General features: G+C 44.0%; 1 long non-coding RNA gene across 1 annotated transcript; it reads right to left on the bottom strand.

The window, feature by feature from the left end:
- Positions 1–12,701: 12,701 nt before the first annotated feature.
- LOC121135658 lies at positions 12,702–15,250 on the bottom strand. Its single transcript, XR_005872759.1, has 3 exons — positions 14,945–15,250; positions 14,222–14,393; positions 12,702–13,506 (listed from the first exon to the last, which is right to left on the bottom strand). It is a non-coding gene; the product is annotated as an uncharacterized LOC121135658 (long non-coding RNA).
- Between the last annotated feature and the right edge of the window lie 12,451 nt (positions 15,251–27,701).

Below are 27,701 nucleotides of genomic sequence, written 5' to 3'. Positions count from 1 at the left end.
TTGTTTGTATGTCCATTATGGATGATTTTGTGGTACAAGCACAAGTTAAGTAATTGCAATAGAAACTTTGTGGGCCAGAATTTCCATGGTCCTTTAAGAGAAGTTTGGTATCTCTGGGTAAAAAATTAACAGTTTGTAAAACAATATCCATTAGACTTGACCTATTAATGATGCCAGTGATGAATTAATTGTGGGTGGATGGATGGCTTTGAGGGTGTATAGTCTCACACTGTTGGAAACACATCTTTGGAGTAAATTCTGAGGAGTAAGACAGATGGGTTCAGAATAGGCAGGGTTGCTTACATCTGAAACTCTTATCCCTTGTTAAATTTGAACAAAATTTGCTAATTTTCTATCAGAAATTTGTCAACCCATCCCCTTATCTCTTGCTCAAAGTCCAAACACATACCTATTGTTTTACTAAGTATAGTCCCACAGTTTCTTGATAATACATTGACTTTAAACTGTTTCTGTTTTTCATATTAAACATTTTCTCTCTGGCCTATGCATAAATTCTGTGCCTTGCTCTGTCATCTTGGAGTCACTGTTGTGACTGTTCAACAGAATTGTCAGTTTTATCACTGCTCTGTTACATTTATAGTTTCCTTTGAATACTTTTTGATCAGTTATTATTTTTATTTTAGCTTACAAAGAGTTGCTTAATTATGGCATTTTTCAAAGAAATTTTATCATCAGTTTGCTCTCTCCTCCCACCACCAGCTAGGGTGTCAAGTGAAACTACTATAGAAATAACTCTGGATGTTGCTCAAAAAGTTCAAAATAGAACTATAAGACCCAGCTGTGCTACTCCCAGGCATGGTTGCACATCCATGTTTACTGATGTTTTGTTCATAACAGCCAGGAAAGAGATGCAGCCCAGACAAGAAGCCCACCAATAGGAAATGAAAATACAGCAAAATAAACAACAGAATTTTATTTAGTGGTAAGAAAAATGAAATTCTGATAATTGGAAGAAAATGGGTGGAACTGGAAAACAACAGATGAGGTGACTCACTCTCAGAAAGACAATAATCGTGTGTTCTCTCTCACATAAAGATCCTAAGTTTAATTTTTCTGTGTGTGCAAATAAAGGATTGTGAATTAATTAGCTAGACCATAAGAGGCAAGTTAGGTGTTAAGAATTGGGGGTTAAGAAGAGATATGTGGAAGGAGTGGAGATAAATATTCAATAGATTTTTAACTAAAGAAAATAATAAGTAGAAGAAAAAGACCATTTAATCTTGATTTATACATGTGTGCCTATGTACATGCATGTATGTGTTGCACATATCCATGTGTATGTATGGACATGAGCTTGCAAGTACACATGCCATGGCTGAAGTCAAGTGTATTCCTTAATCACGCTCTACCTTAGTTTTTTTATGTACGATCTTCCACCAAAGCCAAATTTTTCCAATTTATCTCAGCTGGCTGGCGAACAAGTCCTAAAGCTCCTCCCTGTTCTCACCTCCCCAGTACTGAGATCTTTTTCCTTAAAAATAAACGACAACTTCCTTGTTCTTTGTTCATTAATTAGCTTGTACTGTTTTAGGGACTCAAGAAATGTCTGATATTTTTGCTTAATTTTTTATGTTTCTTTTATGTAGATTGGTGTTTTGTCATGGGTGTCAGGTCCCTGTATCTGGAGTTACAGACGATTGTGAGCTGCCATGTGAATACTGGCAAATGAACCCAGGCCTCTAAAAAAACAGCCAGTGCTTTTAATCCCTGAGCCATCTCTCCAGCCCCATAAAGCAGTGAATTTGGTTGAACTTCAGTTGCAAACTACTTTTCCTTGACTGGCAATCTCAATCCTATATTTCCATATTTGGCACTGCTTCTTGGAGTCTGCCCCATTCAGGCACAGTTCATGCCAGAGACTGGCCCGAGTTTATTCAGAGAATTTGGGAATCATCTCACTCTGACAATTCTTTAAACTTCACAGAAATTGGGACTTCCCCGAATTTTGTCCAGTCATCAACTATCCATAACGATGATGAATTTCCACTAGTGACTTATACTCTCCCCTGTCCTCTGGTAAGAGTTATAAAAGAGATAAACTTACTCCATGTGGTCAAGGGTGAGCCCGTTTTCATTCATGCTCAAATGACTGTTGTGTATATTTCCGGAGTTCAGAGCTGTTACATATGGCAAGTCTTATGCAAATCTCATTGCCTAGCTGTAGACATATCCTAGTTAACTGCTGAAAACCAAAGACAAGAAGGATATGATCTCAAATCAAAGCTCACGAAATGTGATATATCATACTCATGGGATTGAAACACTAGGCAATTACGCAGTGATTTCTCTTTGGCCAGCCAAGAAACAATTCTATAAGTTATTTAAATCTTACTAGTCAATTACCCAATAAGGTGAAGAGACAGTGTATAATTTATTTAAATCTCACTAGTCAATTACCTATTGATTTCTCCTTTGTTGGCCAAGAGACAACAGTATAACTTATGCAAATCTTATCATGAACCAGTATTTCGTCATTACTTTTTTCTGCATCCTAGGTTAGGGGAAGTCATACTTCCTAGTATGGATGTGAATTCATTTTTCTATCTACATATCTGGTTCATTTAATAATGTGTTTGGTGTGGATTGTGGATTGACTTTTCTCTTTTTATAAATAGCTGTTCACTTATCCAATAGTTTTCATAAATCTACACTCCCATCTCCATGTTTTAAGATAAACTTTATCATATTTTAAATTAAAAGTACTCATGGATTTATATCTAGATATGCTGTTTAAAAAAAATGATTGCCTATTCACTTTTAATTATTGACCAATCTTATTTTAATATATTTGTGGCATATGTCTCATTCCCTAGCGTTTCTAATTTTCCAATTACTCTTATGTGTTTATTTTTTCACACAAACTGGAGTTTTGATCATTTTAATTCCAGAAAAAAAAAGTTTGTTGGCATTTTTACAGTGGTCACAATTAAAACACAATCTTTATAATGTTGAGTACCCATATGCAAATACAAGGAGTCCTTCTAGTTGCTGATTTCAAACTGTTCAAGCATCCTCTGTAAGTGAATTGAGAAAGCTGTGGCCCTGCATCTACATGACCCCTCCTGCTGCTTCTCAAACACCCCAAGGGCGCTTCTGCTGTGGAGCTTCCTGCTGTTTGATCTAGAGGAGTTCTCCCCATGGACATCTGTGGTGCTCTTTGTCCTAGATGATGTCTCTGCACATGTGGCATCCCATCGTTTTATTATTCTAATTTCATCTCTGTCTCTGTGATGAAGTAGCTTGGCCAAAAAACGATGTAAGGGATCAAGGGGCTTACTCAACTTCCAGTTTCAGGTTATAGTCCATTATTGATGGGAATGCAAGGCAGGAATCCAAGCAGCTGGTTACATGACATCCTCCATCAAGAGCAGAGAGAAGGGAATATCTCCACACTGCTGCTTGCTGCTGTGCCTACCCTTCTCACACCGTACAGCTCAGAGTCCAACCCACAAACTGGTACCGCCAATGGTGGTCTGAATCTCTTTACATCAGTTAATAATCAAAGCAATACCCCTCGGACCTGCTCATGGACCAACCTGATTTCTTCAACTGAGGATCTCTTCTCAGATATCTCTAGGTTACAGCAAGTTGATCACAGATGGCTTCCCTGAGTGTCCAAGGTAAACCATGCTTTCTTGAAAAAGAAGTTCAGAGGAAGGCAGATCTCTATGAGTTCAAGGCCAACCTGATCTACAGAGTGAGTTCCAAGACAGGCTTCAAAGCTACAGAGAGACCCTGTCTGGAAAAACCACCACGACCACCACCAACAACAACAACAACAGAAGAAGTTCAAGTCACAACTTTCTATCCTGGTGCCTTGGTTTTCCTTCTTGTACACATCACCAGTTGATGGAGGCATAACTGTTCACTGGTTGTCTCTCCTGTTTGTCTATGAGATCTATGAATGAGGGACATTTTCCAATCCCTCAATGAATGCTCAGCACCTGGAATAGTATCTAATGCACACGTGATACTGGATGGTTCTTTGATATTTCAAAATATTCCTTTGGATCTTGCTGGTTCAATTATTCCATACTTCATTCATTTAGAGAAAAGCATTCAGAACCTGAGACACATGGGGAGAAGGAAGCAAGCCAAGGGAGACGTTGGAAATTACTGAATGGTTAGCTCAGCACCGTTTACTTAAGGTGTTAAAAAGGGAGTTGCTGCTTTTCTCTCTACTACGTACACACACTGAATCTTCATTTCTTTTAGAAACAGTAAAAACAAATACTAAAGATGGGTATATATTTGGCAGAAATTGAAGATGCTTTAATGAAAGAATTCAAAAGCATCAATGAATAAGAGGTCTAACTCCAGATAAAGTATTAATGAGCAGTGGTAGCATATGTAGTGATAACAATGAAGAAAGTATCATAACTGGTGTGAAAATAAAACACATCTACTACCCTCTTATGAGTGAGTACATGCCGTGTTTGCCTTTCTGGGTTTGGGTTACCTCACTAGTTCCATCGATTTGCCTTCAAACTTCATGATGTTATTGTTTTTACAGTTGAGTAATAAATACTCCATTGTGTAAATGTACCACATTTTCTTTATCCATTCTTTTGTTGAGGGGCATCTAGGCTGTTTTCAGGTTCTGACTATTACAAATAATGCTGCTATTAATATAGTTGAGCAAGCATCAGTCCATAGTCACAGAGAAGCTAGGTAACAAGGAGAATCCTAAGAGAGACACATGGATTCCCCTAGGAAGGGCAAATAGATGAGATCTCATGGGTAAAGTGGAGGTGGAGGATCGTAGAGGGGAGGATATGAGAACATGAGGGAACTGGGTGGGTGAGTTACGGACAGAGAGGGAAAGCAATGAAGGAGATATCTTGATGGAGCCATTATGGGGTCAGGGAGACACCTGGTACCAGGGAAATTCCCAGGAATCAACAGGGATGATCCCAGCTAAGACTCTTAGCAATAGTGGAGAGTGTGCCTAAACTGGCCTTCTCCTCTAACAAGATTATTGACTAATCTAATTGTCATCATAGAACCTCCATCCAGTAATTGATGGAAACAGATGCAGAGATCCACAGTCAAGCACTGGGCCAAGCTCCAGAAATCCAGTCAAAGAGAGGGAGGAGGGATTACATGAGCAAGGGTGGTCAAGATCATGATGGGGGAAACCCACAGGGACAGCTGATGAGAGCTCATGGGAGCTCACCAACTCTGGTCCAGCAGCTGTGGAGCCTGCATGGGACCGCGCTAGGCCCTCTGAGTGGTTGACAGTTTTGTGGAGTGGTCTGTTAGTGGGGCCCCTGGCAGTGGGACCAGATTCTATCCCTAGGGCATGAGTTGGCATTTTGGAGCCCATTCACTTATGGTGGGATGCCTTGCTCAGCCTTGATGCAGGGGGGAGGAGCTTGGTCCTGCCTCAACTTGATGTGCCAGGTTTTATAGACTTCCCATGGGAGGCCTAACGCTCTCTGGAGAGTGTATAAGGGGTGGGGTGGTGGTGGGGAGATGGACAAGGAGAAGGAGAGGGAACTGTGGTTGATATGTAAAATGAATAAAAAATAAAACATTTAAAAGAAAAAAAACACTCAAATGTGTGCACTTAAATGAACGATGAAAAGTTCAAATTAAGGTAACCTATGAAATCTGGAAATCAAACAAAGGAAAATATTTTAACACCTAAAAATCTTTATTTATTATGAAAATATTTAGATGATGAGAAAGGGGTTGTTTGCAAAGCTGATTGCACTAGTACTCAGACAGATGACAAAGGACTTGACGGTAAGTGGATGTGTGACCATGTGACTAGAGAGAAACACAGTGTGTGTCCCCAAAGCTGAATTCTGAGACCAGCTTGCAGAGAAGAGACTCGGTGATCACAACACAGACATGCTTTTATGGCATTAGGAATAACTAGATTTTTGAAAAGGAAAACAAGCTATGTATAACAGGAGAAATAGCCTGTCTAACTGGGCCTAAGTTAGTCTAAGCTATTTTTAGTCTGTGATTCTGTCCTAGTAGGCCCTTGAGAATTGGAGGGAAAATGGATAGAAAAAATTTTCTCTTTTCCCAGCTTAATGGTACTGAGATAGTCTTGAAATACATTTTAACGCAGTCTTACGTTCTAAAGATAACTCTGCTTCTGTCAATCAAAGAGAAAGTAGGAAAGTGGATGGTCTATTCCTATGACATGGCATTTTCTCCAGGGTGCCTGCTCTGCCTTCCTGTAGGCAGTGGAGACACCCTAGAATATCGACTCTGTGAGTAAATCAAACAGGTAGGTTAGACACACACCTGGCTGGGCTCTGTTTGGGATGAATGGTTGTAAATTCTATCTGGATGTCTCTGTCTCCCTTCTCAAATCCAACACCACTTATTTAATATTTTTTAGAATGTTTGTATTTTTCTTAATGTTTGGCATTGTTAGGAGGCAGCAATAATGAGGCAATGTTTCTATGGCACCAGTTGGAGTAAGCTCACCCTGCTTTGGGCTCTGGGAGCAGGGTGACCACTCACACACACCTAAGATAACAGTAAACACAAAACAGCATGGGAATGGATGGTTCAGGGTCCTTTTCTACTTTTAGTATTAGAGGCCATAACATCTAACATTGGGAAACTAGGATTAGAGAGAGTTGTGCATATTCTAGTACATAGAAAGGTAGCATGGAAGGCTCTGGGATCTTGGAGAGCTCAATACAACCAAGGCAAAAATTTTGTAGAAAGAGTTGGAGAAAAAGGGGCCTCCTCACTCCTGGGAGGAATTTACCTTCTTTTTCTGCTGCGTTTTGCTCTCTGTGTAAGTTCCTGTCCCTCTTTGAATGGTATCTAGACTCAAAGGCTCCCTTTTTAACATTTCTTCAGATTCTCCTCCATGGAATTTGATTATATTCATTCTTTTTGTTCCAGAATCTTAGTAGACTTTCAGAATCCAGAAAACATAGAAAATCCACCCATCTCTCCATCTCTCAGGGGTCAGTGTAACGTCAGATCAGTAGGACCCCATCCTCCTGCCTTCTCAGGCACACGGAGCATTGAAGACAGCAAGCCCAAAGAGGGAAAATCAGTCCGATGTCAGGGCCACTGCTAAGGTCATCAAATTTGAAAGAGAAATACCTGGAATTCTGAACTCCTCTGTTGAAATCCCGCATGACGTTTTTCTAATCTAGGTGACTGCCATGGTAATTTCCCTTTTATATTACAGGGTAGGCTTTTATGCTGATACAAATAAGTAAAACACTAAATAAAAAGAAGAGGAAGAGAAAACCACAATAATATCATTCCAAAATGGGTGTTAGCAGTTGATATATAATCTTTTTTAATAAAAATTTCATATTTTTTCCTGGAGGTGCAGCTAAGTTGACATAATGCTTGTGTAGAGTGCATGAAGCCATGGTTTAATCTCCAGAATCACAGGAACTAGGTGATAAAGTGCACACCTGTCATCCCAGCACTAGGGAGATGAAGCCAGGAGGAGTAGAAGTTCAAGGTCATGCTAAGCTAAATAGTGAGTTCAAAACCAGACTGAGATATATGAAACTGGGTCTCAAATAAAAAGATAATATTTTAAGAAAGTAGTGTATTTATATACTGTACTATACACTATTATATATCTCACTTTTAGCCTAACAACAGTTGGTAAATATCTTCATGTGCAATATAAATATTATTTTATAATAACATGGCATTCCATTTATTGCTTTATTGTGCTTGGCTAAGAGTGATATTTATGGTTCCATTCATTTCAATGATCTGGTTACTCATAAACTCAAGTTCTTGTTTCTATGGTAAGAACACAGCCTGAAGATAGACATGAAGGAAAAAGCCTCGAAACTTGCTGAGGAAGAATAGAAATATAGGTTCCAAAGTTATGACATAAGTAAAATGAAATGTTAACATCTGGCCTATGGCCAGATAGATCTGGCCTCCGTTAATGGGCACTATTTAAATACAGCTGCTTGATCCCATTGTAAAACATCTGCTGTGGTTTAGATGTGTCACTTTATTCTTCTACAGACAGTGGCATCGTCTGGGGAGGTTGTGGGAATGGAGGTAGGGCCTGGCTGGAGGCTTTGCTGCCGCCACCATTTCCTGCCTGTGGTGATGTCAACGGCTGACCTCTGCCACATCCTCCCACCTCAACAATGCTCTGCCCAAGCCCATATGGTCAGGCAACCATGCCCTAACCCTCTGAGATTTCAACCAAAATACATCTCCCCTCATTTAGGTGGTAACAGGTATCATTCTCGATGCTTCAAAAGTCCCAAACATATGTATGAAGTCTGATTCCATTTCGCCCATCTCACCTTTAATTCCCAAAGCAATGATGAAAGGGTAACATCTACTACCCTGGAGTCCTGGGCTCAGGCAGTCTCACCAGAGAAAATCGACTAAAGAACCACCCCTGTACACACACACACACACACACACACACACACACACACACTTTCTTGTGAGGTGAGCCTCTCTTTCTGAGGAGAGACTCAGGCCAGCAATGACCCAACAAGGCAGGAAATCTCAAATGAGCCACTCAAGGAAACACATAACAGCTTGGAGGGCAGTTCCCAAAGGAGTTGTAACACAAGTGATGTAAGCATCCTTACTCTCTTGCCTCCCTGGCCCCTTTGTTGGCTGAGGTCCCATTGCTTTCCATACATTAAACTTTTTTGAACTTGAGCCAGATCCTTGGTTTCCCAGAGATTTTTTTTCCATTTTGTTTTCAATGGGACACTGAAGAGCCTGTGTGTTTCTTATGGAAACTCAAAGCTGGATCCAAAAGCTATGCACTTGTTTGGAGAAGTTCTTGATACCCACCAAAATCTCTAGCCACCGTCCTAACATTTGGCCACTACAAGCACCCGTCGTGTTTTCTCAGCTCCATTTCTCGTTTACCAGAATCCCATGCTCCCATATTCTGCTGCCAATGATTGCTGGATATACCGCAGAAATCCAATGTTCAGTTTTAAGTACTATATCCCACTAGATTTGAGATCTTTCAGAGCCATAGAAGAAGGACCCTCTTCTGGAGCAGAACAAAACTAAGCTCCTCAGCATGGCTCAGAACCTCGGGTTACCGCTTCTGCATTTTCTCATGTCATTTTCAATCATGTGTGTATACTTTCCCTTCAATTTGTGTCCTTTTCCCTATGCATGCAGACACCTCAGAGTCCCCTAGTCCCTAATACACATGGTCTGAACCAGGTTTGTCTCTCCCTGGACCTATAGCCGGAACAAGAACGTGGCTAGCTCAGGTACTCAACACTTGTGCCGTGTAAGCTGACAGACTTGGCAATGAAGCTTATAGGACTCACCCACGTTTTCCTCATCTTTATTGTTGATAAGAGCAAGTTTGGTCAGGCTATAACTGTGTCTTGGACTGCCATAATCTAGCGTAGGCTTCCTTCAATTTGTCCAATAGGCAGTGACGTGGATTTCAGTTGGTTATGCATCAAAGACACACTTGGGACATTTTCTTGTCGGGGAGATGGTTGGACTTCATTTTGAGGTTTAGAGGAAAGAGTATCTAGATTCTTCTAACACTGCCATTGTCTGACACATGTGCCTGCTAAACCAAGACCATAAAATACATTAAAATAAATGAATCCATTTTGTGCCCTTGTCTGTCTCTTTTAACCTCTTGCTACTATGAAATGAGAATGTTGGGTTATTTGATTTCTAAAACCTCTGTAATTCTGAAATCACATAAGCTAACAATAAATCTTTCTAGAACTCATTCCTACCCTCATGCTAAACCCATTTGAACAAAATGAAGTTTGTAATTAAACCAACTGTTCAATAAAAATATCTTATAAACCTAATTTCCAAGATGTGGGTATTGCAAAAAGAGAACTTGGTGATCTGGCGTCCCTGAAACAGGTTCAAGCCAGATTGCTGACACAGCGTGCTCTTAGAAACACAGTGCTGCACCTAACACATTGCTTACCTATTCCCCTCACAGCTGTGCGTTACCTTGATGGCCTAAACTCTACCAAGACGAAGGAAGACCGTCTTTGACTCGTGGTGGAGACAGACCAAAAGTGATGGAGAAATGGCGGCAACGGGAGGTGTTCAGGGGAATGCAAATGTTTTCTGACCCCGGCTTGTCTTTCTTCGTCACTCATAAAGTCCTTGCAACCCCAGTGGTAAAATGCTCTTAACCACTTGCAGCCATTTTCCCTTTGTCCGAGCTCTCTTTGATCTGTCTGAGTCTGACCTACTGTCCCTTCTTCCACCTAAAGGACCTAGAGCTGGGGAGAGGAAAAAACTCAAGTAAAAGCCTGGTCAGCAGGCCAGGCGGTGGTGGCGAACACCTTTAATCCTAGCACTCAGCAGGCAGAGGCAGGAGGATCTCTGAGTTCCATCTACAGAGGGGGTTCCAGGACAGCCAGGGCTACACAGAGAAACCCTGTCTAGAAAAAAAAAACAGCTCAGCTTATATTCTGATCTAAGAGAGTCTCACCCTTACCCTCTTCTCCTGACACTTCCTTTTAAATTAATTAATTAATTAGTTGCTACAACCGCTACCGATCTGTGCACATTTGTAAAGTCAGCCACTGGGACATGAACAACACATGGCTGACCACATCACTGACGAAAATTGTCTCTCCCTCCCACGAAAGCCATCAACCTCTCAGCTAAGGGTAGGCCCTCACGAGCCTCTCGCACCCATGTTGAAGTGCTGGTTGGCTTTATCCTATTTCCTGCTGAAGCGATGAGCAGCTACCTTCCCTCTGGCCTTCCAGTCCTCACAGCAACATCTGGGACACAGAGAAATACACTCCTGTTACTACAAAACCTCAGCTCTCATCTTCAAGGGAAGGAGAGGTAGTTTATTCTGGAGCCATTCTGAGTGGCCATACCCAGGAACCCTGATTTAGACTACCCCAATCCCACATTCCAATTCGGAAGCAGCTTCATGGCTTTCTACAGTTTACCAGAGCAAAGTCACAAATCAAGGCAGATTTAAAACACAGTGGTGGGTATATCAAAGACTTGGTTACAGCAAGATGGGGGAAGCCTTCCTAGAGGCCCATAAACCCTGTCTGGCGACACTCTTAGCTTTTGTTTTGGTGGAAGCTATCAGTAGAGCACGTTCATCTATTGGTCATAGATGTCAATTCTGACAGGGAGGTGGGCAGAGAATGGGTACTCTGGTGGGTAAAGGTAGCCTTGGGTGAGGTGATGATGTGAGGAGCCTCTGGGCCTGTAGCATTCCAGTCTCTCCACAGCACTGAAAGCTCTCATCAGTCTCTGCAGACACAGCTTCTCCTCCATTTCTTACAAATTAAACAAACCACTGCTTATATCAGAGTTTCCTCATTCTAATAAATGCATAGGAAATAGAAACGTACCCTTGTGTTCTATGAATTAAACTTTCTTTCTTAAATACTGTCTCAGTGGTCACTTATCTGTGTTTTTTTTTTTTTCAGGCAGATACTGAACGGGCTCACACTGGTGCTGGGCTCGGAAGTGCTTTGTTTCAGTGAGCTTGTGCAATTGATATTTACATATGCAAAGTCACACACCCTGCTTCCTGTCTTGTTTAAATTTGACTTGCTTCCCACCCAGCCTGGGGTTCTGTGCCTCCTGTTTTCTCAGTGTGGAATTTCAACATTTCCTACAGATGGACTCTGTTTAGAATCCAGTGGAACTCTAAGACAGCAACAGTCATAGAACCCTGACATTCTCTACTCTATTCTGTGCTGAGCCTTTAAGTATATTGTGTCTGCCTCTTCTCTCTCTCTGACAGGGCAAAAATAGGCAAGGCTGACCTTTACTATCTCACTTGGGCAGAACCTGGCTGTGACCTCTGAGCCTCTCTCTGAGGAGTAGCTGGACATTGCACCGCCAGTCCTGCGTCTGGGATTTATTCGTTCTGTCCCATTGGCTTCTCTTCTCACAGAAACAAAATGAATACTTAAGGGAAGAATTGGATTGATTTTTGTTTCTCTGAAATAACATGATATATTCCAACAAATCGAGCCCTGGTAACAGCTAGTGCAGACGTTAGTAAACATTGGTAAGAGCACACAGTTTGTGCTTGGTGCCGTGGGGACAAATGAATAGTGTTTAAATGATTAGAGAGACAGGAAGTAAAACAGGTGACTCAGTCGGCAGTTCACTTCTGAGCATGACTAAACACCTATCAACCGCTCCAGCATCTCAGCCCTCGGATCCTAAAATCAGGTTGTAATATGACAGATTTGAATTATTGAGCAATTGTGCTGTATCAGAAACAGTATTTACCAGATATTTGCACTGCAATGTTTTGAGAAAGTTGCCTGAGTTTGGCAGACAGATAAGCAGTAAACCAGTGGTTTCTAACACGAGCTGCCGAGGGCAAAGCCCATGATCTGAGAGACAGCGGGTGTGTTGGACCTGTCCCTGTGGTGAGCCAAGCAGCATGGTAGGATCAGAGTTGCTGAGGAGAGTGAGTGAGTGTTGGGATGAGACATTTCATTAGGCTGCAGAAGTGAGGAAGGTTACAAATGGATTACACGTTCTGCAGAGTTGATGGGAGAAATTAGTTCCATTTCTTATTCTGCCCCCTCAACAGGCTATAATTTTTAGATCAGTCTAAGCTCCCGATGCCTATCAGAGAATGTTCCAGTGTACTTACATATGCTAAGAATTTTATGATCCTAGGTAAGACAGGAAAATAGGACATTAGTGAATTTTATATAAACTACAAATATAAAACTGATTTTATATCCTGTATTTCAAAAGATTCCCATCTTATCACTTTTATTTTCAAAATCATCATATTACACATTCCAAGGGAGAAACTGTCTTTTTGCTTTGAGTTTGAGGTTTGCTTGAGATTAAATGCAAACATTCCCTGGAAGCAAACATCTAAAACCACAGTCTATGTCATGCAAAGTTAAGTGCAGGTGATCAGAAAGAGCATTCTGGAAGGTGTGACTACAGAGTAAAGACAGAAATGTAACACTTAGGGAGAGTAAAGCAATTATCACTATAGCTCTTCTTGGAGTCTAGAGCCTATAGTTAGATTGATGATAGAAGCATAGAAGACCAGGATGTAAGTCTCCTTCAGGGGAAGAACAGAGGGGCCCCGTGGCTTCAGTGGTTCAGCTCCAGTGTCCACCTGCCCACTCTTGAGAGAGCAGTTCCAGACATGGTTAATGTATACGTCAGAAAGCCAAGTGGGGAAGCGATGGCTCTCTAATAGGCCAGGGTATGGATGGAATTCAGAGAGTGCACCAAAGGGAAGTTTCCATGGATGCTCACATCTTCACGAGCAGGTGTGGTTTGCGCTGCTCTTGTCATCCAAGCATCATCTGGATTCCTCTGCTTTTGAATACAGACCTGTACCAGCAACTTTGGGACTAGTTTCCAGGTCCTCAGACTCACACCGGGGACTTCACTGGTCTCTTTTGTTCTGAAGCTTCAGCTTCTTGTACTGAGTTGCTACTGGTTTCTCAGCTTTCCAGTTGGCAGCTGGTCAAGTTGGGACTGTTCAACCTCTGACTGTGTATGTCAGTCTGGTAAGGTATTGGGCTGTAGACAGAAGAAGATGGTTAGAAGCATATCACTGTGAACTACCCTGATGTGGTGGGTAGCTCTTTGCCCAAGAGATTTCCACATGGTTATAAGGAAAGCAGCCAAAGGGCAGCCTCTCTGAAGACGATTGTGTTCCACCAGATTCAAGGCCGAGCGCTACCGATTCTGTGGCTTTCCTTAAGTCATCCCATGGTTGAGTGCAGGCAGGTGTAGCCCACTCTGTGAACGCAAATGGTGATATTCAGAAAAGCTGATTTCCCATGACTGACAGCTTACCTAGTCAGGATGGCAACACTGGACTGAAGAGTTCCAAGTGGCCTGTCCCAAGTCAGGATCTCTACTTCAGATGTCATTTGCATAGTCCCTTTGAATTAAGGGACAGCCCTGTTAGTAAAACTATTCCCCAGTCAGTGGGAGAGGGAGAATAACGTCAACGCACTGTAGCACAGCAAGATTACTCTAAACAATTTTATATTTCAACATGGATAGCAGACAGAGTTTTGAATGTGACCACTGCAAAGAGTTGATAACTGTTTGAGGCGGCCAACAGGCCAGTAGTACCTTGATCTGCTTACTACACATTGTATGAACTGAAAATTCATATTACACCTGGAAATGTGAATAGTCATGTGTTAATTAATATACAATTATTTCTTAAAGAATATTCTGCAGCTAATTTAATGAAGGAAAATTGGCAAGCTTTGCTACCTACCGTGTGACCAGAGGGTACCCCTAGTTTTCAGCATCACGAGGTAAATAAGCATTCACCCTGCTTAGAGGAGCTCTGGACCCAGCAGAGAGGATGGTGACATCAAAGCTTCGGAGTACCACTTAACCAATCCAAACCGCCCCATAGAAAGAAACTAGACTCTCGGTTTCACAGTCTGCAAGGCAAATGCAACAGATTTACATCATACCAACATATCAGCAGAAAACCCATTAGGAAACAGAGTTGTACATGCTGAGACATTTTCAACGCAGCTGTATAAGGTTATGACTACTTATTTTTTAAGTTAAAAGGGGCCTGTTAATCATGTTCTGCATTTGCTAAGTCAGATGTTTTTAATTATGACCCCATCATGGAAAAGTTAAAATTTCTAGTATAGGCATCTAGTATTCCTAGGAAAATCTTGCTTTGCCTTTTTTTAATCACTGGGAGGACTAGCATGTAGAATTTGGAAAGGCTCATCACTGTTCACGTTAAATAATTAGTGTGATTGTACTTAATGTAGAATTTTTTATCAAATGATGCAAACCTCAGCTAAGACAATAAATTCAAAAGCTGGCCAGACTGGCATGCACCTGCAATCCTGGAACTTGGAAGTCAGAGTCAGGAGAGATGCCTGAGTTTAAGATCAGCCAAGGTTCAGCCCCTTATACTAACCCACCCTTCAAAGGCGGCCACAAGCAAGAGACAGTCCCATCCCTCACTGACCTGCAACAGGGGCACTGGGCAGCCAGCCCTACCCCTCGAGGCCTGGACACAGGAGAACCCGTCCCGCGGCTCACCAGCTGCAGCACTCAGGAGAGCAGGTCCCCACCTTGCCTGGGCAGCGCAGTAGAGTTGTCCCTGGTGGCATGAGCCCAGGTGAGCCAGCCCCGAAGATAGAGGAGCAGGAGAGCAGCATTGGAAAGCTGGCCCTGGTGGTGTTGGCATGGAGAACTGGCCCTAGCACACTTAGGTGAGCTGGTCCTGCCCTTCACCAGGGCAACGCTGGAGAGCTGGCCCTGGCGGGGCAGGTGCAGGAGAGTGGGCAGGCTCACCGACTCAGCTACAACCCAGGCCCAGGGCTTTGAGTTGCCCCACCCCAACTGCTACACCATCCACAAACTGCCGCAGCGCATGAAGAGGCTGTTCCAGCAGATCCAAAGCTGCAGGATCACCATGACACAGGGCAAGACGTCCAAGAGGAGTCCCGGTGAGGATTCACTGTTGATAGTGTAGCAGATGCCAGAGGCCCCAAACCAGACCAAAGACTCTTTGCAATGCACATTTGCAAGTAAAGCTCTTTGGGCAAAAGGGTGTACTGCGTGGCACACTGTGACACACTCCAGCTTCCACGGTGAGGTTTTCTTCTGGAAGCTTTCAAGGGCAGAGGGTGGATATGGAGGGGCATGGAGATGGGTGAGTGGGATTAGGGTGCATGATATGCATCTATAAAACATTTTAAGAAAGATCAGCCACTGTTAAATAGCAAGATCCTGTCTGTAAAAACAAAGAAGGGAGAGGAAGAGAGTTAGCGAGAGGAAGGAGCGAACGGGCGAATAAACGTGGTACACTCAGGGTGAGTATTGCAGCATGGAACACAAGGAATAATGTAATGGGTTGCTGAAAATTGCTTCATAGAAAATTTTATTTTTTTCACCACACAAACAACAAGCATGTGAGATAAAGCCATGTACTAACTTGTTCAATTTGACCATTCCACAATAGCTGTCTCAAAGCACCATGGTGTTTTCTACATGAATGTAGTTTTGTAGACTTAATCTGCTTGTGTCTTCATGCAGCCCATGCTTGCATGGGTTCAGATCCTGTCTTTCTCCTGTTGTAGCTCTGCCTCAGCCGCAGACTCCCCAAGACTTACTCTGATCGTCTTCGTTAGTTGTTACTTTAGTTAGCATGAGAAGCAGTGGGGTTCATTCTGACATTGGAATACATAATTGGTTTTGTAGATCCTCTTCCATCTCTCGTCTCCCCAGCGGTGTGACCTTCAAACGCCAAGCTTCCCCTTCCTGCTCACACGTGTCTGCCACCTCCCGTCCCCTTCCTCGTCTGTCTTCTCTGGCTCTCAAGGTCTGCTTTCCAGCTTCGTGACTTACACCTATACTCACAGCCTCATATTCCACCATACAAACTGGAAGCCACGATATGCCTATGGAGGACATCTAGCGTTTGCTGTCTCAGCCTGGGTTACTCACTTAACACTTGAGCTGTCATAAGACAGGACTGCTTACTCCCTTTGCAGACCCGCTCTCCCCACAGCTCCCAGATCTCCCAGTGACATCACCTCTCTGTTTAGTACACATATCATCCATCTGTCCCTAACCCTAATGCCAAGGAACCTCACTCCATACATAGGGCCTACACAACTGCTTGTGCAAACAGTGGACGTCATTGCCCTTAAGTCCTCTTTAACCCTTGCCTTCCCATGCCTATATTGCAAGAAGATACTGGAAACTGAGGCGAACTTTCTTGATGCAACCCCCAAGTCTTGAATTCGGCCAATGAGAGGGCTCCTCTGGAGACTGGGGATGGGAAAGGACCTAGAAAAGAGAAGTGAGGAGGAAACTCTCCCTTCGTCAAGAGCTCCTCCTCTAGCTCCCCCTCCACACCCCCACTCTGTTCATCCTTCACTGAGTGACTCTTAAGGACTCTTCCCCTCTCCTAGAGGTGAAGGGAGGCATGGCTTTCTACGGCTGGTGCCAGCAGGTGCCCCCCCCATGTGGCCTTTGAAGATTCTCTACCAGCACAGTAACTAAGTCCAATTTGCATAAGTCATCATTTCATTTTCCGTTTCAAATGCACAAGGTGGTATTACTAGTTGGGCAAAGACTGGTGCCGTGTTCAAAGTTTCGAGTTTCCTATGTGCAAGGCACTAGACTGTTTCTATTTGGGATGACAAAACACAGACAAGAATGGGTACTGCCAGTCAGAGACGTGTCATGGATAATCTATGAGATAAACCATGATGTGCTCAGAATAGGGTTCAATCTGAAAAGCCCAGGCTGGACAGGAATGAGAGAGGAATGCAAGTCTCAGCCAGCTGGCTTGAGTAAAGTACAAGATGACGGATGGAGTCCAGGGCCTAGGGGAGAGGGATAGGGAGAGGGAGAGGGAGAGGGAGAGGGAGAGGGACAGAGACAGAGAGAGAGAAAGACAGAGACAGAGAGAGAGACAGAGAGACAGGCTGGACAGGAATGAGAGAGGAATGCAAGTCTCAGCCAGCTAGCTTGGGTGAAGTACAAGATGACAGATGGAGTCCAGGGCCTAGGGGAGAGGGAGAGGGAGAGGGAGAGAGACAGAGAGAGAGAGAGAGAGAGAGAGAGAGAGAGAGAGAGAGAGAGAGAGAGAGATCCGAAAGAGCAGCACAGACTGTCTTCTGTGGAGGTAGCCATTAATTTGTCACTAAAATTCACACTTAAGGACTAAACTTCTTCCAATGGGTTAGTCCTTCAGTGTGAAGCTATGCAAACCCCTTTGAACCTCTGGCAAGGGGGCAAGCATGCCCAGCTCAGTTCCCTTGCAATGGGACAATTATTCAAAACCTGGCCTATAACCAGGCCAGAGAGTGGGGACAGACAGTACCCACTCCAGTCAGAACTAGGTAAACTAGATTTGTTTTCCTTTTCCAAATAAATGTGTTAGTTCTATCAGGAATCCCACTGGCATTCACATTCTTTTTGTTGACACAAAACTCAGGGTGAGAAATACGCTCAGCTACAGCCAAAGGGGATTCTTGGTGATATTGGGACCAGCGTCTGATTGCTTCCCCAGCAACGGTTCTTATTCTCTTCTCATGGGCACTGACTTCTCCTTATCAATAGCTGTAGCCCTAGGCTGGAGGGGTGTTTCAATCATCAGTCATATTCCTTTACAAGCACGAGAACTTAGAGCAGTGGTTCAGTCATTCTCCTTTATGAGCACAAGAACTTAATGTTATCCCCGGAACCCATATAAACAAGCTGACCAAAGTGGTACACACTTGCTATCTCAGTCTGCAAAAGTGTAGACACACAGATTCCTGGGACATGATGGCCAACTAGCCTAGCCAAATCAGTGAGCTCCTGGCGAAACAGAGCCCCTGTTTCAAAATAAGATGGGCAGTTTCCTGGGGGAATGTCACCTGAAGTTTATCCTCTGGCTTCCACGCATACACCCACGTGTATAGAGACGTACCGCCATATACTTCCTCCTTAAACACAGAAGGGAAGGGAAGTTCAGAGGGCCTAGTCTCACAAAGGTGTGTAGGGAAAGAACTTGAAGGAAAGGTCACCAGAATCAAATCCAGCAGCCAAGTTTTGTAAAGGGAGGTTATTTTGAATTTGGTAGGATGTGTTCCTGAAAACCCTTGCTGCATTTAAGGGTGGTGAGGGTAAATGGCAGCATAAGACGAACTTCAGGAAGTGGGGGAGACCATATGCATGCTTCCCTTGGAAGAATCTTGGCTGAGAGAATAGAAAGGAAAGTCGGGTGTTGGAGGAGGATCTACATGTCAACTGACAGAGCCAATGATGACAGGAAGACATCTGAGACCCAGCAAATTAAAGACACTTCTGCTTAAGTTAGAAAAGTCTTGTCAGAAGGAGATGAGAGCAAGGACTAGTGCGATTAGGAGTTCTGTGGAGTGCTGAAGGGCAACAGGGAAAGCTCCCGAGTGGGCTCCTCTAACAGCTTTACATTACACCTTTACCCCTTCCCCTCTTCTTAGTTCTGATGCACACTACAAACAGCAGAGGTAGACCAGTACTCCAAACAGCAGATGCAGATCAGTACTCCAAACAGCAGAGGCAGACCAGTACTCCAAACAGCAGATGCAGACCAGTACTACAAACAGCAGAGGCAGACCAGTACTCCATTCCCCCATCCTTCCCCTGTCGTGCCCTGTATTGTTACCACAGGGGCCCTTCCCCTATGACCTCTGCCTTCTGTCTCCTGGGAGTCTGTAGCAGGAGTGAGACACTGGAGGACGGGAGGAACGGGACATTTCCTCCCTCGTTCTTTATGCCTCTTCTGGTGATTGGTACCACTTATGCTTTCCCTGGGTCTTAAAAACCTCACGGAGTGAACTTATTCCCACAACTCCATCTTGTCATTGAGAACCTTCTAGAGTGTCCTTTCTGGAGCTGGTCATCACTCCTGTTTTCCCACGCTGCTGACCCTAGGCTGCCTTGTCACCTCCTTTTGGCTTTTTGTCATTTCTACTCCTATATAAATCATTTCTTCTATTACATCACTCTCTTCGACATACCAAGGAATGTTTTCATCCATCCCATTTACAGAGCCACATGGGAGGTGTGACCCCAGTGCCAGAACAAGCTACTCATGAATCTATGCCACACACTCAACTACAGCTAAAGTACAGGGCACCATCTATGGCAACTTGTTTCCAAGCTCCTGCCAGTCACAACTGCCCATGACACAGCATACTCACTCTGTCCAGTGTAGCACTAATAATAAAAACCCAGCCACAGATATCAAGGTTCAAGCTGAAGATCAGAGAAGCAACGCAGACAAGCCACCAGACAGCTCTTATCTCTGCCAGGACTGGAGAGGTGTCCTCGATGTGACTGGAGACTAATTGAATACCAAATGCCAACTAAGACCCTGGGCTCCTTCTTATATGCCTCCCTAGTGCTGGGATTAAAGGCATGGGCTCTGTTTCTCTTTTAGGCTGATTCTCTCTCATATAGCCCTGGGTGGCCTTGAGCTCACAGAGATCCATCTGCCTCTGTCTCCTGAGTCCTGGGATTAAAGGTGTGTGCCACCACTGCCTGGCCTCTATGGCTGTGGCCAGCTTTGCCTTCTGATCTGCAGACAAGCTTCACTAGATCATAAACAATATCTCACCATAGTCCAGAGTTCTGAAACTTACAGATTTAGCTGTCCACAGATCTGAAAATATTTGGGGTGGGGACTGAATGTATAGTCTGCTTACATTCATTTTCTCTTACTACTGTTCATCTAACAATAGAGTACAGCACCTGTTTCCATAGCATGTTCACTGTCTGTGGCTCTATAGAAGTCTAGAGATGACTGAACCCACATGGGATGATGTGCACAGATATTAGGAAATGTCCTTTCTGTAGCAAATGTGACATGCAAATGAGCCTCCAGAGCCCTGAGATCACCCTCTCCGCAGCGCAGAATTGCAGTTACCATAATAGCATCAGGTTTTCAGCAGGTGCTCATGGTGATGGAAAGCGTGTGGGACGTGGCACACATTTGGGATGGGATGGGATGCAAGGTTATTGGCAAACCTGAGTATCTGAGAATGTTAGTGTCTGTAGTCGAGGGTGGAACAAGTCCTCCATGGACACCAAGGAAGGGTGGCCATTCCTGTGTTGTTACAGAGCAGTGGCTCTCAGCCTGTGGATCTCAACCCTTTTGAGGGTTGCATATTAGGTGTCCTGCATATCAGATATTTGCGTTACAATTCACAACAGTAGTAAAATTACAGTTATGAAGTAGCAACAAAATAATTTTATGGTTGGGGGTCACCACAACATGAGGAACTGTACTGAAGGATCACGGCGTTAGGAAGGTTAAGAACCACTGTTATAGAGCATACAATTGTTGTTTGTCTTTTAGAAGCCCGGGTAAGAATTCCCCACATGGTAAGGACAGACTCTGTCGGCAAACTGCTCGTCTGTTGCTCAAGGTGGAATATATGGCTTCAAAGGGGGCTGGGAGAGTCTGGATTCCTGAGGCAAAGTCTGGAGGAAGGAATGACAGTGATGCTACTCATGGGGAGGGAGGGAGAGAGGGAGGGAGGGAGGAGGGAAGGAGGGGGAAGAGAAGGAGGGAGGGAGGGACAGAGGGAGGGAGGGAGGCAGGGAGGAAGGCAGGGAGGAAGGAAGTGAGGGGGGAGGGAGGGAGGGAGGGAGAAGGATGGGGAAGAGAAGGAGGGAGGGAGGGAAGGAGGGAGAGAGGGAGGGAGGGAGGCAGGGAGGAAGGCAGGGAGGAAGGAAGTGAGGGAGGGAGGGAGGGAGGGAGGGGGGAAGGAGGGGGAAGAGAAGGAGGGAGGGAGGGAGGGAGGGAGGGAGGGAGGAAACACTACCTCCTCTACAGGCCCTGGATCTGGGACTGAAAAGGAAGTTACAGGGGGATGCCACTGTCATCTCCTCCTAGATGCTACTCTGGGATATGTGAGGGTAATCTCTATTCTTAGGAACTCTTCAGAAATTTTTTCAAACTTTACTGATGCATGCAAAGAGCCTGGTAGAAGCAAGCTGGCAAACAGGGGGACATTTCTCAAAGAAATGTCTAAGTTTTCTTACGGTACTGTCTTCTCGGCACTCCTCTAGATTTGAACATGCAGAACGCTGCCTGTGAAGAAGACGTCACTCCTTCGTGCGCATGCTCGTTTGATGCCCTAGATGTGGTGAGAACATGAGCATGCTCTGCGCTCACACACTTCTGGAATTAGAAAAACGGTTGGATCATATTACAATACGCAGGTGCATTTGATGCATTGATGTTTCGTGGCAAGAGTAGGTGTGGATGTTCTTCACCTGCACCCATCAGGAGCAGAAGCAAGGTCACTGAATTCTATGATGAAAAGGACTAACACAGACCACCTTTTCCATGACCAGGCTGTGGAGATAACACATTCTCTTGCAATTTTCTGGGCATGATGATAGTGTCCAAGACTCCTTTTCCATGGCACCCAGAATGAGCAGGTTCTGTGTGTGCCTGCATGGGCGAGGAGCAGGCACCCTGAGAAGTCTGGGCTCTGAGACATGTTTGGGTCAGCGCCTTGGGGTGGTCAGACGCTGGGAACCTGACTCATGCATGCTTGCTAAAATACACTGGCACTGGTCAGAGAAATGATGTCACAGCAATGGGAGACGTGGAACAGGGACATTCTCTTCTGTGAAGCAATGTAGGAAGCCACAGCAAATTCATGAACACCCCTGCCTCTGAAACCATAAGACCTGAAAACTTTACGTGTGACACTCTCCTCTGGGAGCAGACCTGTGTGAGAAGCTCTCCATGCTTTCACGGAGCCGTTACACTCACGGCTTAATTTCTTCACGTGTAGTAAACGTTGTTGTGTCGAGAGTCTTGTGATATTTAAATGATGCGAAGTTCTTGGCCAGGCTCCAGTGTGGAAGACGATGACTACGTTACAGATATTCCTGTGGTAGGGATCTTGTTGTGTCTCACTGCGAACACCATCTTACAGAGGAAGGAGAACCCTGTAGCACCCGATCACCAGCTCAAGGCCAGCTAGATTAGGCCCTGAGACGAGAACCCCCCATGTGTTCATACTCTGAAACCACTCTGCTATGTGCTACAACAAGTAGACCCTACCAGTCACTGCTCGCCACAAGACTATGATCTTTCATTGCACAACTGTGAGAAAGAGTTTGTAGGAAAGAGGGGGATAGGAGGAGTAGTAGGTGGGGAGGGATGTGACTGGTCAGTCTGCATTATCAACATGTATGTAATTGTTAACTGAAAAGAAATTTTTCCTACATTGACCTGGCATGTTTTGTGATCAGGCCAAGTTTCAATGGGCTGGGGACACGGATTTCATAAGCTAGGATTAGGCTGGCTGCTGACCAGAATGAAGTCAGAGCATATATAAGGATGTGTAGTAATGTAGATCCATTTAATGGTAACTTTGTCACCTGTACTGTGCTTATGGCTGTGTGTGCTACCTTTAACCCTCGTGACAGTGCCTAATGGAGGACGTTATTGTAACCAGTTACAGGCTTTTAAATTGAGCTTTCAAAAGTAATTCCTTTGTGTAAGGTTAACCCTGGCAAACGCTGGCAGTGCTTGAAAGAGTAACTGGTTTGTCTAAGGTTAACCCTGGCAAACGCTGGCAGTGCTTGAAAGAGTAACTGGTTTGTCTAAGGTTAACCCTGGCAAACGCTGGCAGTGCTCAAGCCTACAGCTTGCGTGCCTTTCAACAAACCCCACTGTTGCCAACGCCACGGTTATTTCCTAGTTTCCTTGCCCATAATTTCAGGAAACCCCCTCCCTGCAGCTCCACATGGAGAGACATGGGTGAGGAGACACAATGAGGCTAACAAACATAAAACCACGGTTCTCCTTTTTGTCTGTCTGTGAGAACGACAACCAACAGAAAAGACTGACAGACAGACACTTATCCCTGAGTGACATATGCGGACAGATCAGTGACTTGAGAGCTGGATTTTTCATGTGCCCAGCATTTAGTAAGCTGTTGGAATTCTACTGTGTGTGGGAAACACCAGCACCCCAGAAACAAATGATTGAGGGTGAAAAGAAACAGTCTTTATCAGAAATCAATGATGCTCACTCTCTAGGTCCTACATTCCCCAGTCAGGGAGAGGTGTGTTAGACCTCCCTGTTTTGTTCAATCATTCCATCCATCTGTCCTCCATCCATACACATACATACACACATGTGGACACACACATACACACATATGTACACACAGACACCCATTCACCCATTCACATTTATTCGGGAGATACTATGTACTAACCTCTTTGTTCAGATCAAGAGCTGAAAACTCAAATAAGAAGCAGAAAAGACCTAGAGAAGCTTGCTGTCTTGCTCAAAGCTAAACACAGAGTCCCAAGTGCTTGGATAGGAGTGTGGGTACTCTGGGCCTCAAGAACAGAGGGACTGAAATCAGCACCAGAGTCAAACAGGGCTGAGGCTTCCTGAAGGAGCGAGCTGGGAGCTGTGCTGCAGACAACGTTTGCTGGAGCTCTCACCCCGGCACAGCAAGTGGTGCTGCTTTCTCAGCTGTCGTGAGGGAACCGGGGATGCTGGCGGCTTCCTTACAAGCTACCAGTCTGATTGATGCAATCACGGCTTTTGCATCAGATGGCCATTGTTCTTCTGTTGCTTTTGTCTTAGGAATGTGCCTAAACTCTCTATCATGAATTGAAGACAGATGTGTGTCATTGCTTCTAAATAGAAAATAGCTCAATTGTTATCTGTGCCTTCCCTACTGTGCTAGAACTGAGAGTCACCAAGACAGAAATAATGCAGACAATGAGGCAGTTCCTGTCAGGTCTCATTCAATTCCTTCCTTCCTTCCTTCCTTCCTTCCTTCCTTCCTTCCTTCCTTCCTTCCTTCCTTCCTTCCTTCCTTCCTTCCATTTTTATTTATGATGTATACAATGTTTTTGCTGCATATATGCCTGCAGGCCAGAAGAGGGCACCAGATCTCACTAAGGATGTTGTGAGCCACCATGTGGTTGCTGGGAATTGAACTCATGACCTCTGGGATAGCAGCCAGTGCTCTTAACCTCTGAGCCATCTCTCCAGCCCCCTAAATTTCTTCTAGTTGTAAAACTTGGCACAAAGCTTTGGAATCTAAAAGTGATTCCTTTAAATTGCCTTTCTTAAAGTGTAGTAAAACTGTCAGCCCAATGCTAACTAACATCACTTACATTAATATTGAGATACTGTCTCAGGCATAAGAAACCATTAAGTAAGAGTGTAACTATCACATCGAGACTTCTGAATGCTGTGTAGGTTATTAAAACTGTTTCCTTTGCTAGAAGGAATGTGTTTCTGCATTTGGAACTTTGTTTTCAAACTCTGAGGAAATATTGAGCCAAGTGGTATTTTATAGTGTTTAATGACTCTGAAAAAGAAGTTAATCATATCTTTCAAGAGCTTACTAAGCATTTGCTGTCTTTAAATCTCTGCATAGTTACATGCATACAGTTAGTAGACTAAAACACAATCCCGAGTTTTGAGAGTCTCAATAGTTACTCATGTGGAAGACCAGGAGGAAAAACAAGAGTTACTTAGAAACATGTGAAAAGTCATGTCAGGTCCCTAGAGCACACAAAAGACATGTAATTTAAGAGTCCATGGAGTGAGAAAGACAGCTCAGAGGCTGATAGTGCATAGTGCTCTTGCAGAGGACAAGTTCCGTTCCCAGAACCCACATCAGGTGACTCAGAACCACATGAAACTCCAGTTCCAGGGGACCCAGCAGCCTCTTCTGCCTTCCTCAGATAGCTGCACCCACATTCACAAACCCACATAGACCTACACACACAAACACATACACACACACACACACACACACACACAAAATGTACAGTGTGATCCTAGGCACACACTGTGTGAACAGGGTTCATCGTGATTGTGGATGGTCAAGGTATGAGCAGTTGAGAGGAGAGGAAGGCAGTTGCAGCAGGGAAGGTCCAGGAACTTGAGTGGTGGAACAGTCTGTGGCCAGTATGTAAGCACTGATGTCACTCAGGACACCTTGGGCTGCGGCAGAGTCCCATGTGTGCCCACCTCCTCCATCAAGGAAGCCCAGTGCTGTCAGAGAAAGTTGCACTGCCCTGATGATGGGCATTCTTGTGATTTCCAGTAGGACCTCGCCTGTAAGCCCTTTGTACTCTTTCCAGTCTCTGAAGGGCAATCATGCTTTGTTTTATTTTGTTTTTCTGTATTCCCTTCCTCCTCTCCCTGATCCATAGGACTGAACTCAGTTCCACACTGCCTTGATTTACTTCCCTGCCTAAGACCTTGCCTGCAGCTGCCTGCTATGGTCTCCCGAGTGCTGGGGTTAAAGATGTTCACCACCACCACCTAACTCACTTTGCTAAGCTTTAAGGAAACAATTGTCCATGCCCTGCAACGTTCAGGGGAAGATTATACGGCATCTGGGATGCTTAGACCTGCATGGCACGCAGTGACTGGAATTTGTTAGACGATCTTATTGTTGTTCTGATGGCTGTCACTGTCTCAACACTTGTCCCCAAAGTCCCACCGCATTCCCAGGACCCGAACCTTAAAGATGTTTGTCAGTCCACACAGTACTTTAACTAGAGTTTGTTTTTTTTTTCTGTCACCCCTCTTTTTCCCTCCTTCACCTTCTAACACACATTTGTTCTTTCACAATGCATGGCCCCTTTATGAACTTGGCATTTGATACAGGTTAATTGTCAATACATGTGTGTGAAATTAATTTAATTGATCTTCATAAGGACACAATATTGAGGAAAACCGAATAAAGTACAACATTCTTTGGAGACCAATATACTTTAGTACATAAGGATTTTCTGTAACATTTGGGAAAGAAAGGTGCCTGTAACCATATGTAAATATATTGCACCTGAGCCATCTTTACTTAATATTTTAAGTGTAGTGTTTAACGGGTTTTACCTGCTCTCTGTTATTTAACAGAAAAAGATAAATTAAATTAGGATATTGCTGCTTCCTATACATTATTTTATCTATTTATCTTGTGCTAGGTCATAAGAGAATGAAATGGATGGATGGATGGATGAGGATCATGGCTTATTCACCATTATAAATAGTTCCATCTGGTTGGGTAAGAGATGTGTAATACCCTTTCATAAATCTGGTATCAGTGGGAAACAAAGAGTCATTCAGTGTTCCACAGCTGGTAGTGAGCGGTGGAGCATGGTGCCTATTTAGAGTAACTCAACTCCCTGATTAGTATTCACAGAACTTACCATTATAGCTCAATAAATATCTCATTGAAAAGTCCCCACACTGCGTTCTCATCATGGTCTTTGTGCACAAGGGCAGCAGCATCTGAGTTGGCAATAGGAACAGCCAGTCAGCTTCTCTGTGTCTTGTCACTATAGCCTTGCAAAGAGTAGCACTGTATCTCTGGGCACGCTCCGTTCACAGGACTGTAAATGAACTCCCCACATCTGTTTCACTTATTGTTTATTCACTGATGGACTCGCCAATGTAGTCACTCATTCATGCTTTCACACATGCTCTGAATGGGAGACATGAAATTATCCTTTTCAACTGCATAAATGAGGCCCTAGTGATTCTTTTTTAATTTTTCAATATGGTTTCTCTGTGTAACAGCCATGGGTGTCCGGCAACTCACTTTGTAGACCAGGCTGGCCTTGAACTCACAGAGATTTGCCTGCCTCTGCCTCCTGAGTGTGCCACCACCGCCCACTAGTGAATCTTAATCCCAGAATCCTCAGTACTATCACCATCACAAGGCAGCAAATCTGACCCATGGGGTCACAGGTGACTTCCTAATGTCTGGTTGGGCCTTATTGCCAATTACCTGCAGCGGGTACTCAAGTGCTAATAAAATAATGGGAACTGTTAAAATTAAAACTCAATATCCAGGAAGATGATATGTGTTTATAACCCTACCACCTGGAAAACAGAACCAAAGGGTCAGAAGTTCAAGACGAGCCTTGTACATAACATGCTTATGGCCATCCTGTACTACATGAAACCAGTTCTCAAAGAAGGGAATGGGGAAAAAGTCAAAGTCCAAAAGTGAAAAGAACTCATCTATGATGTGTTTCCTATAATAACCAATCTTAATTTCAATTTTTACATCTTTGCCCATAAGGTAAATGAATTTTTAATATCAGTATTTTTCATGATTTTAAATGCACAACTCTCTACATGTGGTGAGTATGTGTGTGCATGTTGTACATATTGTGGGCACTAACATGTGTGGGGGTGCACATAAGTTGCTTCCACATACACACAT

The sequence above is a fragment of the Mesocricetus auratus genome, unplaced genomic scaffold (genome assembly GCF_017639785.1).
Source record: "Mesocricetus auratus isolate SY011 unplaced genomic scaffold, BCM_Maur_2.0 Super-Scaffold_100040, whole genome shotgun sequence".
In the NCBI taxonomy this organism is placed as follows: domain Eukaryota; kingdom Metazoa; phylum Chordata; class Mammalia; order Rodentia; family Cricetidae; genus Mesocricetus; species Mesocricetus auratus.
This window is presented reverse-complemented; position numbering and strand designations above follow the sequence as displayed.